General features: G+C 34.3%; 1 long non-coding RNA gene across 1 annotated transcript in view; it reads left to right on the forward strand.

The window, feature by feature from the left end:
• The first annotated feature begins 238 nt into the window (after positions 1 to 238).
• Positions 239 to 8,346, forward strand: part of LOC136066674 (uncharacterized) — an 18,000-nt gene continuing 9,892 nt past the window's right edge. The window contains exon 1 of the long non-coding RNA XR_010628171.1: positions 239 to 298. This is a non-coding gene — a long non-coding RNA (uncharacterized LOC136066674). The remainder of the gene's footprint in view (positions 299 to 8,346) is intronic.

Genomic DNA, 8,346 nt, shown 5'->3' on the forward strand with positions numbered 1-8,346 from the left:
GGTTATTACTCATGTGGCTAGCATCTATTATGTGTTTTGATGACTGAATCTCTGTTGTTTTCCCCTAATCCTGTATTTAGGACTTTTGTCAAATGCATTGGTATTGTGGTGTGGTGGCTGCATCACAATGTTCATCTTCTGTGGCAGCCATTCTATGGCTGGTCAATATCTTGTGGCATTATGACATGTATATATATATGCTGCTGTGGGTATATTTAAATTCATCTCTTCATTTTGCAGATAGATTCAACCATGCAAGAGTGGGTCAAAGTGGATGATTGGAATAACCTCACAACAAGTAAGTGTTAGGACATATGTGTGTTCACTTGTTAAGAACATATGTCATTCTTTTATGTAATTGGCTAATCCTTTGACAAAATGTACTTACTTGTATTTGGGTAGATCTAGGATGTTTTTAATACTTCAAGAAACATGTTGTTCAAGTCTAGTATTAAAGCCATGAAGATTGTACCAAGAAACAAGTGAAGAAAAGCTGTTTATTAAAGCTGGACAGATAGCTCGACACTTTCAGACAGATAGCTCGATAGCTGCTTGACACCTCTTGACTGCTAAGCTATCTATCGAGCTCTTCAGTTGATTGTTATCGCATCTCGACACCTTCTCGACAGCTGGTGGATCGATCGAGAAATCTTCTGTCCCCTCGACACCTTCTTGACACCTCCTCGATAGCTGTATCTGTCGAAGTTTAAAGCTCGACACCTATTATCTATCGAGGTTACGGAAATTAGAATTTTCAGATCTGATTTTTGGGCCAGGCTTATGTATTTGTGTAGGGTTTCTTTTCTCAAAACCCTAGACCTATATAAAACTTATTTTAGAGGCTGTCACATAAGAGAATACAAGGAGAACATATGTAAAAGGTGATCGATACCTTATTCTCTTTGAAAGAAGTTACTGCATCTTTGCGTTTTAGGGTTTTGTAACCAAGTGCTTCTTGATCTTCATTGTTGATGAAGTGAAGAACTTTGCAGTCAACAATCTTCTTCTTCTAGTTGGTGATTGAAGTCGCGTACTGGGATCTGCGCAATTGGTTAGTCACGTATTGGGATTCGTGCATCATCAAAGGATGGCGTTCATATATTGAAAAGTTCAGAAGTTCTGAAATGGTAGAAGGTTTTTGCTGTGAGTTTATCTACGGGGGTTGTAGAGTCTAGGGACAAAGGTTTTGTACTAGATCTGAAACTTCTCTTTACTATAGTAGATTGCTTTCGGGAAGGTTTCCTCCCAGGTTTTTTACTGTGAAATTAGTTTGTTTCATTGGTTTTCCTAGGTCATCATATCTTGTCTTATTTATTTTTCCGTTGCATGATCTTGATATGATATTGATGTTTGTTTATTTTAACAAATTTTATTCATAGTAAATCTAATTAACAACTTGGGTTTAAAACTTGTTAATTCTATCAACTGGAGTCTAAATTTCCCAACAGTAAGTATTATTTTACAATGACTTGGATTAGTTAAGCTCAAATTTCGCTCTTGCAAATAATGCTAGCCACAGTTTGTGCTTTGGTTGTCATGGTGATTTTCTTTTAATCAAGATTGATATTTGAATTAAATAAGTTATTTGCCAGCTAGTTTATAAAGAATAGGATAATTGTCTTGTCCTGTTCTCCTTTAGTAAAAATAGAACATACCTTATTGGCTTTATAGTTCATGTAGCAAAATAGGGGACTAAGACAATTTAGATTCTGACATATGTTCTGTCTTCTTGAGAAATTTGTGATGATTATTACTCTTCAATCTAAGACAAACTTTATGACCTCAATTATACAAGATGACAAAATGTTAATTTATGCTAACATCTTCACTTGACATATTGACATTTGAATCTTGATGTGCTTAAATGACTTGATATTCTATTAATTCTTTTTACAATGCAAAGGTTTTAGAAAATAATTAAGTTGGAGAAGGGAGAATATGGAATTTTTCTGTGATGCTTTTATTTTTTATTTACTGAAAGAGCACTTACAAACACTCCAGAAAATCTGCCTTTTTGTATTGTCCAATTTAGAGTGGGAAGAGGTCAAAAAGTTTTTGGACTCTCCGAAAAGAAGCTACTTCTATCACTGAAAGCGCCAATTCAGAGTGGGAAGAGGTCAAAAAGGTTTTTCAAGATATAGACTTGGATCTGTAGAAGTTATTCTTTACTATTTGTCTGTCCAGTATTTTCATATGCTTTATAAACTATAAAGCTTCTGGAATAATTGGCTGGGATAAAGTAGTAATTTGCCATCTCGAAGTGGTATTTATTTTCTTCATATCGAAGTGGAGTTATTTTTAGTTTTTAGAGAATCTCTTCTCACTTGGCCTTAAATGGCTAAAGTAGCCACCACTATGATTGAAATTTTGTCACAGGTTTGATCTCCGTGAATTTGGACTGCTGCCCCTCCTGAATTATACAAATGGAAAGGGTATCGTTGTCCAAAGAGATAAGGCCAAAATATAATGGCTACACATATGTTAGCCAAAGGCCTTAACATTTGGTTTAAAACATGTGATGGTGTTGGCATATGGCATTAGGCTAAGCCACCTGTTGACATATGGCTTTAGGCAAAGCCACATCCTAACATCCTTTCCTATGACAGAGCATGAAACCCATGTAGAAGGGCTCCAAGATCACATATTTTACTGCCATTTGGTATCATCTTTAGCCATCAAAGCAATTTTCATTTGGATTGCCACATCAATTTTACATAATCATACTTTGGTTATTCTAATCACAAACACAAACACATATATATAGAAGGGGCATTACTTGCTTCCTTAGTCATATTAATATTGGGACCATTAGCAACTTTGTGACATACCTTTCACGTTTTAGCACCTGGCAAAGGCACATGTACCAACCACGTCAGTTGGTATAGGTAGAAGTGACTAAGAATTCTCTTGTTAAATAATACTATAAATCATTCCCTTTTTTGCGTTTTGGATTTGTTGGTAGAATTTACCTTTCTAAAGGAGTACGATGATTCTTGAGCTACTGTGCAAACACCCTTTCCTCTCTTAAAGCTTCAAAGTTGAAATCTAAAGAGTGATCATTCCTGTCCCTGCAGAAACTATATGTTCAAATTTTGTCTGCTAAACAATTTTTTACTCACTGCCATGCGGTATTGTGGTATTTGTTATACTAAAATCCATGTTTGATAAGCATTTGAAAAAGTGAAAAGAAAAAAAAAGTAGGAAAGAAAATATGAGAGAGCTTTGCAATCATTCTGCATGTAACATATGGGAAACAAAGAATATTGCAGTAGCTTATAGACGTTATACTGAAAAATTAATTAACAAATGTAACAATCCTAGTAGCATACTTTATTGGTTCCCTTCTATATTTTTCCTTTTCACTTTTTCTTTTTCCTTTCCAAATAAGAAAATAGTAAGATACTCTAAGCAACATCCTTTCTGCATATATAATTACTGGTACAATGACTTGTCGACGTTGCATATGATCCATTAACAAACTAATTATAAACTTTAACCCAACATAAACTGTAACAATCATTGTCAGTGAAAGATAAAGTAATTTTTTTACCTAAACTACTTCTAAATTCTAATTAACTTTTGACTTGTATGGTATGTTATATTTATTTAATAAGTGGTAGGATATGGCTAGTGAATGCAATAGTAAATATTTGTTCAATGTTGTATTTAGCACAAATGACTGAGGTATGCACCATATATAGCTTAATCATCTAGATGATAGGTGCCTCTTGACTGGAAATCCTGGAAACCAAGCCAGCTTTATGCTGATAACAAAGTAAGGGGCCATTGTAGTAATATAATCCTATCATATTCATGGCTTTAGCTTTGTTTACACCCCCTTGCAGGCAAGGTACAACAAGGCTTTATTCCATCTTCTTCTCATTATATAAGGCCAAGATTGCGTAATTGGAAAACCATGCACACAAACCAAGTATATCCTCCTCTTGCTTATTGATATCCCAAATAAGCTTGGCCAGTACACAGCCTGATCCCAAAGATGCAGCACATGATTTAGAGTGACCGCAGGATGTTCTCAGCATCTGATGATAGTACAATAATGAAGCAACTTTTGATGACAATACTCCCTCTATTGTTCTTTATAACTTTTGATGATTTACCCATTTTATTGTTCTTTACAACTCCGGAACCTATTATTAGAAATCAAATGTGTGGTAGCGAGACTTCCAGAGAGACATAAATGATTGAATTTCATGTTTATTGCAGTGGTTCCCAGCAGGTGTGTTAGGTTTTGAGTTTGTAATGTTGGCAAACCATGACAAACCATGACAAAAACTAAGTTTCATTAGTTTAGAATGGTCTACATTGAAGCCCAAGACAAAAAACTCATGTTTGGGATGAAAATAAATGAGTTATAGTGTGGTCTATTTGATTGATACTCGATTGATCGAAAGTCGCGTATTAGCAAAATCAGCAAACGTAAAAATGCCATAACTTATCCGTTTGAAACCCAAATCGCGAGCTGTTTTTTCCAGTATTTAAAGGACATTATAAGCTAATCTTAGGAAGGGTTTTCAAAGCTTTTTAGATAGATTAGAGTGCATCTTGTGCCTCTTTTGTAAATCTAGGGTTTTGTACCCAAAAGCTCTCTTATGTTTTCTACCGGTGTTATTTCTTGAAGAATCTTAAGATCTGGGTTGTAGAAGTTGCTGCCTTCTCTAGTCATCAAAGGTGCTGATGATCTAAACCTTCAAGGGTGGTCTTGGAGTCACAAACAGGAGAGTTTGTGTTGCTAAACCTTTGAGTAGGATCTCAAAGTCACAGACGTGGGTGTTTGTGTTTTGCAATGGCCAAAGAAAGGAGTTTGTGGTCTCAGAGCTTGCACGTGATCGTGTCAGTAAGTTCTACTGGTGGGTAGCAATAAGAAGTCGAGCGTGGGGGCTTGTAAGTTTTATTGTATGAACTTCGATTCTTTCTAGTGGATTTGCTTTTTACTTTGAGGATAGCTAGGTTAAATCATTTCCAAATTTTTTACCAGTTTGGTTCCTGGGTCATCATATCATTGTGTTATTTATGTTTTCGCTGCTATGCATGATATGATTGTTTGATTGTGATAACCTAGATCTGGAATTTGGACTAAGTAATAACTTGGCTAATTAATTAGGTTAATCCAATTGTGTTTTAAGGGGTCTAATCCGTTCAAGTGGTATCAGAGCGGGTAGCTCTTTTGTTTTAGATCTTTTGATCTAAGAGCTGATCCTTGACCCCTGTTGTTATGGATAATTTGAAGTGTCTTTCTGATCATGTTTCTGCTCATGCCTCTGTTGATTTTATTGATGTCTGTGAAACTCTTTGGAAGGAATTATCTAAATCTTTGAAAATTTCTAAGAAATTTAAAGAAGAGTTAAAATTGGTTAATCTTGAAAAAGAGGATTTGATTGTGAGATTATATGAGTCTAATAAAAAGAATGAATTTTTGAGAAATCAAATTTCTTCTCAAGATGAGAAAATGAAAAGCTTGGAATAAGAGTTAGTTGAATCTAAAACTAAAATTGAAAATTTGACTAGTACCAAGCTTGCTGTTGATAACAGAAGTGTTTGTATTTCTCTTAAGCCTAAAACTGAGAAAGTTTATATTCCTCATTTCAAGAGGAATAATAAAGAAAAGACTTATTTTGCTAGGTTAGACAAAGGTAAAAGTTTTGATGTAGACGCTGAAGTTTCTAAATTTAAGTCTAAATCTACTGTTAGAGAGCATAATAAATCTGTTTTTGTGCCTACCTGTCACCTTTGTGATGTTGTTGGTCATATTAGACCAAATTGTTCTTTGTTGAGGCAAAAACCAAAATCTGAGACTAGATTTGCCACTAGGAATACTAATATTCCTAAATTTGTTCATGTCTGCCACTTTTGTGGTATCCGTGGTCACATTCGTCCTAATTGTCATAAATTGAAATTTAAAAATTCTGTATTTCAATCTAGGATATGTGATGATATTTCTCCTGCCATAAGTCCAAATAAATTGTTTCATATGCTTTTGAAACATTTAAGCTTGTTGGCTTGTGAAAGGAATTTGCAGGATTTTAGTCTTTCTTAGAAGATTGGTGTAAACCCTCAAATACACTCTGTTTCTCATGGATTTTCACCTACAAAGCCGAATATTCGTGCTATATGGGTGAGAAAAGATTCTCCAAGGTGAGTGTTGTTGACTTGTCCCTGATTTAATTTTTTTCAATTGTTTGTGGACATGTTTTGTTTCTGTTTTTGGTTGTTTTGTTTTGTTTGTTTATTTATTTTTTTTGTTTTAGTTTTTTTTTATTAAAAAAAAATTCAAAAACATTGAAAATTTTTCAAAATGACCAAAATATTTTATTTTGTGTCTAGTTTTATTTTTTCTTGAGGATTACATGAATTATGATATCTCTCTCTTGATTTAGAACATGCTTGACATTGTGGAGAAACTTGAATAGTGTGTGTTATATAAATGCCAAGCTTTTTCTAATTTTGTGAGTATGTACTAGTTTGTACATGTACTCAAGGGTTAATTAAGAAATTGATATTTTTTATTTGTGTACCCTTTATAGTTCAGTAAGCACTATCATACATAGTTTTGCATTGTTCATTTAGCATAATGTGTGCTTTTGTTTTTGGTCATAAATTTTTTTTAAACCAAAAAGTTTTTTGTGTTTTGTATTACATATCATGGATTTGAAAATCAAGGTTGGCCACCTTATCTTTACGTAACATGTATATATATACCTTGTTTAGTTTTGATGAGCTTACTTATTGTATTTTACTAGTTTGAGTTTTGTAGTGCATGTTGTGTGGGAAAGATGTTTATAGTTTTTAATCACTTTGTCTTGATCTTGAAGTCATATGCCTTTGATTGTCAGACTTGATCCTTTTGAAAAAGGCATAAATAACCATCTTACAACTATTCACTAGCTAATCATGAACACCTTAATGCATATCGTAAGATTCTGTGTTCGAGAAAGTGTAGCACATGTACAAAAAGAACATAAGTTGTAATCTCGGTTTAATTGCTTAATGCTTAAAATTGGTGTGTACTATTAGGCTTGATGTCAAATCACATAATTAAAATTGGTGTGTACATTATCCTGACTTTTTAATAAGATTCTGAATAAATTAAAATTGGTGTGTATATTATGAGGCAAAATTCAAGAAACTTACATGATTGCAAGCTTATGATCTAGGAGATGTGGGAGTTATATGATGTAACTCTTTAGGTGATAGTCTCTTTTGAATTCTATGTGATGGATTTTGTAGACTTTGTGGTTGATTTCTATTCACATATCACCTCACATGTATCTCAAACTTTTACTAGTTGCCACATTACACAAGTTACTCTTTGCTAAACTTGGTACATTTTATTGTGTGTGATCTTATTGTGGCCATCCAAGATTAAAAGTTCCTTGATCTTAATGCAAAATGTGTTTAAAGTTTGAGATATTGGAAATTCTAGAGCTTGAATGTACCCGAATTGGGGATTTTGTTTAATTGGGTTAAAATCGATGAAATTGGCTTGTTGGATTGATGTAATTGATCATTCTAATCTGTTTTCTAACTTGTGTGATGAATAATTGGTCAATTTTTTTTAAAAACATACAAGCGGTTTTCAAATTTTTGGGGTTTTTGTTAGAAATTCTATGCTTAAGCCAATTTTGTGAATTTGAACTTAAATTGAACTTAGTTTCACTGCATTAGTGCATGCATATGTCTATGGGTCACATAGTGTCAAGTTTGCATTTATTGAAAGAGATAATATTTTTCTTTATGTATATTCTCACCTTAGTTTTCATCTTTGGTTTGTGTGTCTTCCCCCCCCCCCCCCCCCCCCCCCCCTTAAGGTTCCTCCAAGGGTAGCTTTCTTTTCATGGTCTGCTTCCTTAGGTAAGATTTTAACAACAGATAACCTTCGCAAACGACGTGTGCTAGTTCTTGATTGGTGCTATATGTGTAAGAAGTGTGGGGAGTCAGTGGATCATCTTCTTCTTCATTGCCCCATTGCTTGTGAGTTGTGGTCGTTGGTGTTTTGTTTGTTTGGAATTCATTGGGTTATGCCTCAGAAGGTTATTGAGTTGTTTGAGTCTTGGAAGGGTAAGTTTGGTCGACATAGAAATTTTGAGCTGTGGAGAATTGTGCCCCATTGCTTGTTATGGTGTATTTGGCGCGAAAGGAATGCTAGAAGTTTTGAGGGATGTGAACGCTCTTTGTTAGAGATTAAGTCTTTCTTTTTACAGACTCTCCTCGATTGGAGTGTGGTCTTTTGTCATTTTTCTTGTTCTTCCCTTCCTGTTTTACTTGATCGTTGTAATCTTCGTTTTTGATTTCTGCCCCCATAGTACATTCCCAATGTACTCGGGTTGG

The sequence above is a fragment of the Quercus suber genome, unplaced genomic scaffold (genome assembly GCF_002906115.3).
Source record: "Quercus suber isolate HL8 unplaced genomic scaffold, Cork oak 2.0 scaffold_43, whole genome shotgun sequence".
Classification (NCBI taxonomy): Eukaryota; Viridiplantae; Streptophyta; class Magnoliopsida; order Fagales; family Fagaceae; genus Quercus; species Quercus suber.